Genomic DNA, 12,232 nt, shown 5'->3' with positions numbered 1-12,232 from the left:
CTTTTGCTTAGTGCCTCCTCCATTCAAAATCTAGTATTAAGCGTAATTCCATCTTCCTCAATAAGAAAAAAATTCCATGACTTAAGTTTTAACCATAAAACGTATCATGGACTGACTGTGGCTTTTAAATTATTATAAACTAGTTGAGAAAAATAAAATTGGTTGCCAGAGCCTGCAAAACAAATCACTATTTTAACTGGACATACTTTTTTCCTCTTTGTAGTCAATTCTACAAATTAGATTCATCCATCTGAAGTGGCAGAAAAAAAATTTAAATGAACACATGTGTGCTACCTATACCAACATATTTGGTGGAGATTATTCTTATAAAATCTTAAAAGCTTTAGGTAAGAAAGGATCTTATGTATTACTCCACTGAGGCAAACAAAATTCTAGTCATAGTTAAAAAATTTAAACTGTTTATACATACATAGAAATATGTGTTTATATATACTATATATTATATATATAACATGTGGGACTGGAGCAATAGCACAGCAGGTAGGGTGTTTGCCTTGCACGCGGCCGACCCGGGTTCGATTCCCAGCATCCCATGTGGTCCCCTGAGCACCGCCAGGGGTAATTCCTCAGTTTAGAACCAGGAATAAACCCCTGTGCATCGCCGGGTGTGACCCAAAAAGCAAAATAATAATAATAATAATAATAATAATAATAATAATAAAAAAGACAGTAACAAGTCTCACAATGGAGACATTACTGGTGCCCGCTCGAGCAAATCGATGAACAACAGGATGACAGTGCTACAGTGCATATATAGCATGTGTTTATATATAATATACATATTATACACACAAACATATATATATACATATATATATATATATAAAGAACAAAATACAGAAGAGGATAATTCTAATGTGAGGGTAGCTATGGATTAGAAAAATAAATGGCAAAATAAAAGAAAAACTAAGGGAGAGAGAATGATTCAGTCACATGATAGAACCTAAATCTTAAGGGCATAAAGGGTTTCACTGAGGAATGAAAAAAACTGTTAAAAAAATGCTCTCTAGAAGACCTGGCTCATTTTATCTCAGGCTGTACAGGGCTGCCAGCTGTACGTGGCAGTGTTGCTGTGTGGAAAAAGGCTTGGATGTTGACTAAATCAACACCTTTGCTGACATTTAGAAGTTACTTTCTGTCCTTGGACCGATGAGTAAATGAGAATCTTCTGACACACAAATGATTTTCCAGCTGGTAAGAAGAGAACATTCCAAAAGCACGTATTGACTCTTTAAAAATCCTCAGTAGCCACAAAAGTGATCCCAGAAACTATGCTTCACAGCACTGAAGAAGCTCATAACTTGGTTCCTGTGTTATCTTTCGAGCCCAACTTCCTCCTGTCTCTCATGATGTAAGCTTTCCCCAAAGCAGTTTTGTGTAAGCCTTATAATGTAATGATTCCTGTTTCTTTAAAACACATCCAAGCCCTGTATTCAAGTCAGTCACAAGTTATTCAGTTCACCCATTCACTTGTTCAGCAAATATTTGTTAACACTGAATCTATTTTAGAAAGTGTGATAGTTGATGAGAATACCTACATGGCCAAGACAGACAAAAGCTCTGTTTTCTAATTTTTTTACATTCCCATCTAAGGGGACAGATCTGAAGTAGCTATATCATTAATAGACATAATTTCAGACTGTGCTGAATGCTGTGACGAAATAAGTAAAAAAAAAATACTGCATGGAATCTGGAATTGAACTCCTTCAGAATGAAAATTTCACTAAAAAATTATTTAGAGAAAATCTCTCTGCAGGAGATTTTGTGTTGAGACTTAAATGTTGAGGGGATAGTCTTGAGCAGAACAGGAAGAAATGCATTCCTGATCTTAAAAAAAAATGTCAAGTGAGAGGGCAGTGGTGTAGAAAGTGTTTTAAAAGTATTAAATGTTTTACAAGTAGAGCAGATCCAAAGAGAGACTTGAGAATTTATTGAATCAAGCACTAGTAAGTTATGACAAACAATTACCCTAAGTGCAAGAGGAAGCCATGAAAGAATTTTCAACATCTGATGTGACCTTAATTCATTTTTATTAATTTGGGGCCACCTGGCATTTCTTAATGGCCACTCATGGCTCTGTACTCAGGAATTATTCTTGGCAGTGCTTGGGGGTTATTGGAGGTGCATAGGATTGAACCAGGATCAGCTGCACACAAGGCAAACCTCTTAAGCCATATACTGGTATAATGACAATTCTGACTGCTCTGTGAATGGCTGAGCTTTGGTAGCAGGCAAGAGACTATTGCAGCAGTTGAGACCTTTTATTTTGCAAAATAAAACAGGACAGCACTAGTCAGTTCCCCTATGTGTTCTCATTTTCTGCATTCCTTTCCTTCTTTTCTGGAAAAGTTCTACCCGTCATTGCTGCAGCAAAAATTCTTGTGTCAGAAGGTAAAAGCACATAGCATAGAAGTATGCAGTTCTAATGTTTTCAAATATATTTTAGGGATATATACATATGTCTTTCTCAATAAGAGAAATATGATGCTCAAATAGTTTGTGTATAAAATTCAGAAGAGCTTGTAAGACACACGCAAGAAGAGAGAAATCTAAAAGATATAAAGAGTATAATGCACTTCGGAAACATAATATTTAAAATTATTTTATATCTTCTAAAGTCTTTTTATGTAACTAGAATAAAACATTAAGACCAACTGCTTTGTTGCCTTTCTTACAAACATTCTCAAGAAGAGGGAAACTCTTTATTTTTGCCTCCCTGATTTGGAAATTCATCAAATATCATGCATCACATTTCAATGAAGCACTATTCACTTCTATCTTGGCTCTTTAATGAAATTTCACAATCTAGAGATCTTAGAGAATTTTAGCCCATATGTTGTTTCTTACTAACCCCCAAGCATGTAAGTTGACACTGAAGACATCCTGTTTATAAGCCACAGTAGAATTCTTAAATTTCATTTACCAGCATAAACACAGTAGCTGGAGAGAAAGGAAGTCACTAGATCACAGCTTGTACACTGTGCTAAACACTCAACTCAACTCACGGGTTTGAATTTGTTTTGTTTTACTAACAGTGATACTAGACATCTTTTGTAGAGATGTCAACACTCGATAAAGTATCCACATCCATCTCAATCATCTGCCAGCCCACCAATAATCTTCCCTCAAAACCAGTAAGTAAATGTGAAAAACAGAGGGTCAGAGGATCTCAGGCACCATATGGTCCCCCCAAGTAATGAAGGACACCCCTTAGGCTCTTGATATGAAAACATGATATGAAACAAAATAAAACATTCAAAATATCATAAAAGTGTACTATTAAAACAAAGATGTGTTTCACTGCCCTAGAGATAGTAGACAAGGTGAGGCGCTTGCCTTGGGTACTCGCTAACCTGGCTTTGATGCTCAGTACCCCCTAGGGTACCCCAAGTCCTTCAGGACTGATTCCTGGGCTCCAAGCCAGGAGTAAGCCCTGCACACCACTGGGGGGGGGGGGCAAAAAAACAGTGAAAAACAAAGGCACATTAACTCCTCAAACAAAAATTTTATTTATTTGAACTGGATATAACTAAATCCTCAAATTTAGAGACCAGACTATGTAATGACAATCTGACCCTATTTTAGGGAATTCCTAAATATTTTTTCATCTGGTGAATTCCGTTTCTAGAGCATTAAACCACAGCAACAACACAGAAAGGCAGAAAAACACTGTCCTCCATTCTTATTGCACAATTTCTGGAGATATTACCACTCCTCAGACTGAGAGCTGGTTTGGAGGTTTTGGTCGGGAAGCGCAGCTGTGCACATACGGTCTACCCAAGAACAGAAGAGCTCTTTCTTTATTTGGGGGAGGACCGTCAGCTTCCAGGGGGATATGTGTGGAGGGGTGAGAGGCAAAGGGGACACGTAGTCTGCCAGATCAGCTGAATTGAACCCTGGGGATCAATGGGCTGAGAGATGCCCGATTAACCTCATGTGGTCCAACTGTTTATGTTTTATAACACAACTTGCAAAAGTACACCGACAATGAATCCAACCATGTTTATAATTTAGTTACAGGAAATAAATCTTTATGTCTCTTGACAAGTTTTTTTAAATAAATTTTACCAGACACAGAGGACTACATAACTTACTATGTTGTCTTTCTTGTCTTCACTATTATAAATTGAAGAATTTACATACAATATGACTTTATTCTCATTTGCATATATCTGTAGTATGCTGGATTGCTAGACCAACAAAAAGATCACATATTTTCTTCTTAGTTCTTTAAAAAAATTGTATTTTGTTTCTTTCAAAATTTATTTATGCAAACACTTGGGAAGAAGGAGGCACACATCTGGCTGTGCTCAGGGCTTACTCCTGGCTCTGTGCTCAGGGATCATGCCTGGTGGTGCTAAGGGAACCATATTCAGTGCCAGGGATAGAACCAGGTCAGCCACATGCAAGAAGGTGCCTTAGACCCTGAACTAACACTTTGACCTGCAAGTACTAATTTTTTCACGTTAACTCATGACTCTTTTGTACACTGGAAAATAGAAGATAAAGTAAGAGGTACTTTGAGAAATTACTTTCCTATATCCCAATGTAGAAAATTTAGAAATTTCTAGTTTTAAAGACACAATCAATTCATTAAGTTAGATATTTGTGGGAATGTGGAAAATGAATTTATCTTTGCATTGTCGGTCTACAATGTTGTCATGGTGAGAAGTAAATATTTATAGCTCCCAAAATGTTATTTGTAAAGAGAAGATGGAAAGTGACATTTCTAAGAGTAACATTTTCTCTGTGGAGTAAATTGGAAAGGAAGGATACCATCTTCTTAAAGTGTTCTCCTCTGCCAAACTGTTTCTTCTCTTCCTTTAAGTACTCAAGGTCCTGAACTGATGAACAGATTCCTGCTCTTTGCAAACATCCCAGCGAGTTTTCAGTCTCATGTTCACAAGTTAATATTAGTCCGCACAGTGAGTAGTCACTGTCAAAGGGGATTACCTTTAGGAGCTAGTAGAAGACAGATTATATCAGCTAAATCTGCTAAAAGGTTCTTATCTGCATAAAAGCCATCTTTCAGTGTGACTAAAATACAAAAGGGAAGAAGCAGAATGTTTCGACTTGCTATTTTAGATTAGAGACTGTTTCGCTATAAAAGTCCTAGATGTTTTCTGGGGAAAACCCCCTCAAAGTATTAGTCAAAAAATAGCTGTGTTTAATTTGATAAGATCCTTCAAGCCATCTGTGCATCGTCTCACTTCAAAAACAGAACAGGCAAGACTCAGCTGCCTGCTGGCTCAGTGGAGAGACTTAGGGGACGGAATCTGAGCCAGTCATATCTACCATAGACAGAAAGAAATTAGTGTGTCCAGTTTATTAGCACATCACTGTTGTTTTTGGTTCTCTGTCTAGGACAGGGTAAGACTGAATAACTGGGCAGGCATCTTCACATCTGCAGTGCTTCCAGATGTCTCCCTGGAGGTGTCAGAGGGTGAGTAATAGTTACCGAAAGGAAGGTTTGAGCCAAGCCCTCTCTGACACTAGCTTCCTGCTACTGTTTTTGGAAATGGAGCTTTAATCCTGCTCAAAAATATTTCCGGAAGGTAGATGTCGCTCAGTACTTAACCCAGTTTCACCAGCATCTCATGGCTATTGTAGTGTTTGATGGGAGGATGGAAAGAAGTTTGTTTCTATCTTATTTTTGAAAAACAAATCAGCAAAAGCACATCTCTCTTAATAAGCTCAAATTGTACTCCTCTCTTTGGGGGTGCCCCTTGTAGTAGGCATAAACTTGCTTCTCAGATTGTTAAGAATTTTCTCTGTGTAATAATGCCATGGGCTGGAGTGATAGCACAGTGGTTGGGCGTTCGCCTTTCACGAGGCTGACCCGTGTTCGATTCCTCCTCCCCTCTCGGAGCCCAGGAAGCTACCGAGAGTATCGAGCCCAACTGGCAGAGCCTGGCAAGCTACCTATGTGTATTGGATATGCCAAAAACAGTAACAATAAGAATCTCAATGAGAGACGTTACTGGTGCCCACTCAAACAAATCGATGAACAACGAGATGACAGTGACAGTGAAAAATGCCATTGGTGAATTTTACAATAGTAATAGTAAAGAGGAAAGCGATTACAACGTGCCTCAATGTGAGTGTACAATCCTTCAAAAAGCTTGATGAGGAACTACTAATTCACCTTAGTCTTCTGCACATTACGATACAATCAATGATCTAGCCCAAACAGAAGCCAGAGTCAGGACAGACCAAATTGCCCTTAATGAACCTCAAGAAATAAAAACAAATTTTGTTGTTGTAACCATTTACTTAAACTTTGCTTCTGCCTGTTTTTCATTATGATAAATGGAGATGGATGTTGACTTTCCCTAGTGACCCATTAAAATGTTCTAGCTGGCCATAATTTCCCCAAAGCCAACAGCCAGCTCTCTAATTGTTTATTTCTAGAGATATCTCTCTGTAGCCATCAGCAGGCAGTACACATATTTCCCCCAAATTGTAGAAATGTGCAGTAATTTGAATTCATCTTTCAAATATGATTACAAAGGGTAATTAACTGTGGAATGGATCTTTCTGATTTTAAAACACCCTGTAAAAATCAACAGCAAAATAAAACCTGAGGCTGCTACTTTAGGCTTTTGTAAATATGAAGTAAACAATTCTGGAAACAGTTTTTAAGACGTGGGAGGCCCCTACTAATGCTATGTGTCTAATGGTTTGCTTCGACTTGGTAATAGCTAGTGAGGATCATGTGGTGACCCGGATCAAACTTGAGGTCTCACACATGCAATGCATGTGCTTCATTCCTTTGAACTATTTTCCTGGACCCATCACAACATTTTTGCATGTCTGAGCATTATTTTGAGAAATAGCAAGAGGATAGCTACACCATACTTGTCATAAGAGAGAAATGGGAGGATTGATGACTGAGAAGTGAACATTTTCTTGCTCTCCTCATAATTACTCATGCTGCTGAACGTGTAGCAGAAGGGAACATGTGGACCAGGGAACAGAAGCAATAAATCGATGTACCTTTGTTAAGAATTGTAGCCAGGCTAGGATAGCACTAGAAATAGCCTAGAGAAATTGATGATGTGAGAGAGTCTTAGGGTTTAATGAGCACACAGAAAACATATTGTCATTGCAATTTCTAACATACATACCATTCTTTCCATTTGTAAATGTGAGGTATATTTATATTCCACCTGAATTACAAAATGATTTGAAAATATAAGAAAGTCAAATAAGTCAAACAAGCAAATAAAAAGATTTTCCACGTGTCCTTTTTTGTGCAGGGGCAGGAAATTCTGTTCTCTTCCTGCCCCCATGCCAGACTGTCCTCACCGGGGGGGCCTCCTTGAAGGGCGGGGCTGAGTTTCCCTTCCCGCCCCAAGCAGAGGCCAGGCAGTCAAAAACCTCCAAAAGCCAGCCACACACAGCCATGCTCAAGGCCACTCTCCACAAAAATCTTCCATCCCTCTCAGACAGCCCTGCAAGTTACCAAGGGTATTCTGCCCGCACAGCAGAGCCTCGCAAGCTACCCATGGCATATTCAATATGCCAAACACAGTAAGAATAATGGGCCTCATTCCCCTGACCCTGAAAGAGCCTGAAATATGGCAGCATTGGGAAGGACAGGGACAAATAGACACGTTACTGGTGCCCGCTTGAGCAAATCGATGAGCAACAGGTGACGACGACAAGTGATACAAGTGAAGTGTCCTTTTCGGTATAAAACGTGACATTCCTCGGTGAAATACAAACTCTTGCTCTTACAGGCACGGAGAAATTAACTCCCAAATTATTTCAAAACATGCACTTTAGCTCATGTAAAAAAAATGCCCTGTGGCTGAAGTCACAGGGCATTGCATTCCAAAGACCATTCTTGGAAAGGAAATAAGAAGCAAGTAAGATCCTTTTAGGCGTTTAACACATCACACTGACTAATGGCTGCCCCTCACTGGGCAGTCTGTGTTCCTCTTAGAGGTGGTTTGGATCAGAGACTTCTTTCCGTGTTTCCTAAGCTCCTCTGGCATCACACCTGTACTTATATTTCTAAGCACTAACCCATGGCAATAACCTGAAGGCTATATTGTAAATGAAACGCTCCTACCAGATACACAGATTAAATAGAGACCTAAATATTTAGTCTGTACCTCAGCCAACAGGTGGTACTAGAAAGAAGTTACAGTGCATCTGAACTTCTGAGCAGGCTCAAGCTTGGAGAAAATCCATTTTTTGAACACTTCAAGTAGCAACAACTCTCCGGATACATTCCTGGCATTTGTTTTGCTATTATTGGTACCGCTATCCATTATCCATTGAAAACCAGGGTTACAAAAGACCTTCGGGTGATAGCGCCCCATCAGATTATGTTATATAATTAGAGAAAATATTTAACCTAACACTAGTTGCAGGATCATGCAATAGCTTCTAATTTGTGACTGAAATCTTCATCAACAACGTAGAATTTCAATCCCAGTTATTTCAAAGTGGAGATGTATTTTTTTTAAATTTCAAATACTTTTTTAAATTAATTTATTTTTTATTTTTTATTTATTTTTTGAGGGTACAGTTACAGATTTATACATTTTTGTGCTTATGTTTGCCTCATACAAAGTTCGAGAACCCATCCCTTCACTAGTGCCCATTCTCCACTACAAATAAACCCAGCATCCCTCCCACCCTCGCCAATCCCATCTCCCTCCCACCCCACCCTGCCACTGTGGCAGGTTATTCCCTTTTGTTCTCTCTCTCTAATTAGGTGTTGTGGTTTGCAATAAAGATGTTGAGTGGCCAAACTGTTCAGTCTCTAGTCTACATTCAGCACGCATCACCCTTCTCCCTCATGGCCTCCAACCACATTTTACTTGGTGTTCCCTTCTCTATCTGAGTTGCCCTCTCCCCAGAATGCGAGGCCAGCTTCCAAGCCATGGAGTCAATCTCCTGGTACTTATTTTTACTATTCTTGGGAGTTAGTCTCCTACTCTGTTATTCTATATTCCACAGATGAGTGCAATCTGTCTATGTCTATCTCTAGGGATGTATTTTTAACACATTACTGGTGACAGACACTTGCTGATCAACTCTGTTTTAGGCACTAAGTATATTAAATAAGGATAAGAAGTAAAAGGTCAAGACCACCTATTAAATAGAGTCTACAAGATTAAAAAATTATGCTACATATTAATATTAAGAACCAGAGTTCTACAGAACTAGGGGCAGAGTGTGAGGACAACAGACAATACAGAACTGTGGTAAGTGGTAGAAATCTGAAATTAACATAGGTGGTTCAGGGAAGGTCTCAGTGGGGCTGGGGCTGAGGCTGGGAGTGGAAAAACAAAAAATATAGACCTTAGGTTCAAGATAGTATGAGAAAAATAAACAAAAATAACAGACATTTCCATAGATTGGCAACTTGAATGGCCTTGGTCCCATGCAAGGTCAAGACTAGAGAGTAATGGAAAAACAAGATAAAGCACAAATAGAATATGGTAATATAATCTATTATATATGGTAATATAAATGGCAATATATAATTATAATATAATGGCTGCATGATGTATAATATAATCTGTGTAATATAATATGATATATAATATATGATAATATAATATAATGATACTAAATGTCATGTTTCTATTGTTGGTCTTAGAAAAACAGTATCACTGTATCACTGTCATCCCATTGCTCATCAATTTGTTTGAGCGGTCACCAATAACGTCTCCATTTGCCCCAGCCCTAAGATTTTAGAAGCCTCCCCTTTCTCATTTTTCCAACAATCTGAGGCTCTTTCAGGGTCAAGGGAAAGAGACCTGTTATTGTTACTGTATTTGGCATATCGAATACACCACAGGGAGCTTGCCAGACTCCTTAGTGCAGGTGGGATACTCTAGGTAGCTTGCTGGGCTGTCTGAAAGGGACAAAGAATGTATATCAGAGAATACAAGTAAATATGTTAAAACCAAACACATGTGTGCTGCTTTAAATATATCAGTGGGCTAGACTATAAGAGGCCACATGCTTCCAGGAGCTTCATTTTATATAGTCTCTGGATCTTGGCCATTGATGGGATTACATGGTACTGGGGGCAGTTTCTGGGTGTGACTGCCAAGCTACTGGAAAATGGGGGGTCTGGGTGAAGGAGGTGCAGTCCCGATCCAAGCAGGCTTGGAGATCTCAGCCCCGGTCCCACATGCCTGGGTTCCTCTGCCAGTTCCTTCATGGTGAGGCTCGTCCAAGTATGTGGAGAGTGGCCTTGAGCACGGCTGTAGCTGGGTTCTGGAAGCTATATCAGTGTGTGTGTGTGTGTGTGTGTGTGTGTGTGTGTGTGTGTGTGTGTGAATACTGTAGCACTGCACTGTAGCACTGTCATCCCATTATTCATAGATTTCCTTGAGCGGGCACCAGCAATGTCTCCATTGTGAGACTTATCATTACTGTTTTTGGCATATCGAATATGCCACAGGTAGCTTGCCAGGTTCTGCCGTGTGGGCAGGATATTCCTGGTAGCTTGCCGGCGCTCTCCCAGAGGAACCAGTGAATTGAACCCGGGTCAGCCACATGCAAGGCAAACGCCCTACCCACTGTGTTATCACTCCAGTGTGTCAATACAGTCATGAATATATCCCCGACTTTAGTCCAAAAAGAATTGGTAAAATAAAAACTATAATATTTTAGAATACTTTCGGGAGGGTGTGAGAGAATAAGATTGATTTTATAGTATTTTCAGGTTCACAGCAACATTGAGAGGAAAAACAGAAATTTTCCATCTCCTTACATTCCCCTCACATGCATCTTCCCTGCTGCCCTCCCCACTCCCCCACATCATCATCACTTACTAGAGTGGCACATATTTACAATGGGGGAATCTACATTGTTACTTCCTAATCACCAAAAGTCCACACGGTCCACTCAGTGTTGTACAATATCAGGATTTGAAGAAATGTCAGTGATATATATTCTTCATTGAAGTATTGCAAGAGCATTTTGGAGGGAGGAGCCCTCCTAGGAAGTGCTCAGGGGGAACTTAATTCTCAGTCAATCAATCTGGTGTCTCAATGTGAAGACCAGAGGATGTGCTGCTTCAGATCCTGTGGTACCAGGGTTTACTGAGGGCCACTAGGGCTGCACCCAGTTATACGTGGAGACCAGGAGTGTAGAGAATATAATTGTGTAGGTTCTGTGCAAGATCTGCACCCTAATCCCCACACTATCTCTCGGACCTCCAGAGAATTTTTTACTGCACTAAAAAATAAAATTCTGTTTTCTTTTTTGAAACTCCTGTCTCAATCCCTAGAAACACTGATCTTTTTAATTCCTATTGCATTGCTTTTACCAAATGTCTTATAGCAAGAATCCTACAGTATATAGTCATTTTAGATTGGCTTAAGATTCCTTCGTGGTATTTTGGCAATTCATTTCTTTTTTAGCACAGAACAGTATTTCATAGCCTGAATCTATCACAGTTTACTTACCACTCACCTCCCAAAGGACGTGCTAGTTTCTTATAGATTTGGAAATCACAAATAATGCTGCTCTAAACATTTGAGGGTGGGTTACTGTGTAAACTTATTTCCCAATCCTTTGGTTAAATACAAACAAGGAATGCAATTTCTGGACAGTATGTTGTGAACAGTTTAGTTTTTGTTCTTATAAAAACCACCAAATGTTCTTCACTTTCCTTGGAAGAGGGAGAGGAAGAGGATGCAGTCTGAGTCTGAGCTGTTTCTTAAAAATAAAAAATAAACAATAAAAAAAATAACACCAAATGTCTTCTGGAGCGACCTTATCTTTTGGTATTCTTTCTAAGCAAAGGATGCGAATTCTTGTTGCTCCAGAGGCTTACCAGCGTGCTTTGATATCAGTGTTCTGTATTTTGACCATTCTAATAGTCGTGAAAGGCCTATGTAATATCGAATTGTTGTCATAATTTTCAATTTTTTGATGTAATGTGAAGCGAAACATTTCTTTTTGCACATGCATGTTTCTCACCTATGCATCTCTTTTTTATAAAAATACATTTTATGAGTGGTCATTCTATTTTTTATTTGCTTAAGATATAATTTGCACATTATATTAATATCAGGTACACAGTGTCATGATTCCATATTTCTATATATTGTAAAATAATCACAACAGTATGTTTAGTAACATCTGTCACTACATATACTTTCTGTTGATGGTAACTTATAGGCAATTTTCAAATATAAGAATACAGAATTAGTAACTACAGCCAATATTCTTA

At 38.9% G+C, this 12,232-nt stretch overlaps 1 protein-coding gene across 1 annotated transcript in view; it reads right to left on the bottom strand.

Moving 5' to 3' along the window:
• P3H2 (prolyl 3-hydroxylase 2) overlaps positions 1 to 12,232 on the bottom strand; it is a 187,440-nt gene that overhangs the window by 49,021 nt on the left and 126,187 nt on the right. The window lies entirely within an intron of this gene.

The sequence above is a fragment of the Sorex araneus genome, chromosome 2, assembly GCF_027595985.1.
Source record: "Sorex araneus isolate mSorAra2 chromosome 2, mSorAra2.pri, whole genome shotgun sequence".
Classification (NCBI taxonomy): Eukaryota; Metazoa; Chordata; class Mammalia; order Eulipotyphla; family Soricidae; genus Sorex; species Sorex araneus.
Note: the sequence above shows the minus strand (reverse complement) of the source record. Positions and strands in the feature narration are given on the sequence as shown.